Genomic DNA, 320 nt, shown 5'->3' with positions numbered 1-320 from the left:
GCTGTGGGAATCCCAGCCCAGAGCACAGTCTGGTGTTTCCCCCCCTCCCACCCGAAACACGTACACGACAGTGTCCAAGTCCACACATCCAGGAAGGGTTGGGAGCTACAGGCGCCTACTGCAGAAGTCGGAGAGAGGGAAGAAGGTTGGTGGTCAGCAGATGCTGCAAGGAAGAGCTGAATGGGTTCAACGTGGAGGAAGGAAGGGGGGAAAAAACCCAAGAACAAACTCAAAAGGAGGCAAAGGGGGGACGCTGGGATTCGGGGGTCAGATGTCTACCTTCTAGGCAACAGCCAGGACAGGAGAGGAAAGGGAGAGTT

This window comes from Fulmarus glacialis, unplaced genomic scaffold, assembly GCF_000690835.1.
Source record: "Fulmarus glacialis isolate BGI_N327 unplaced genomic scaffold, ASM69083v1 scaffold20088, whole genome shotgun sequence".
Lineage (NCBI taxonomy): Eukaryota > Metazoa > Chordata > Aves > Procellariiformes > Procellariidae > Fulmarus > Fulmarus glacialis.
The sequence above is the reverse complement of the archived record's forward strand: the minus strand, read 5'-3'. Positions refer to the sequence as shown.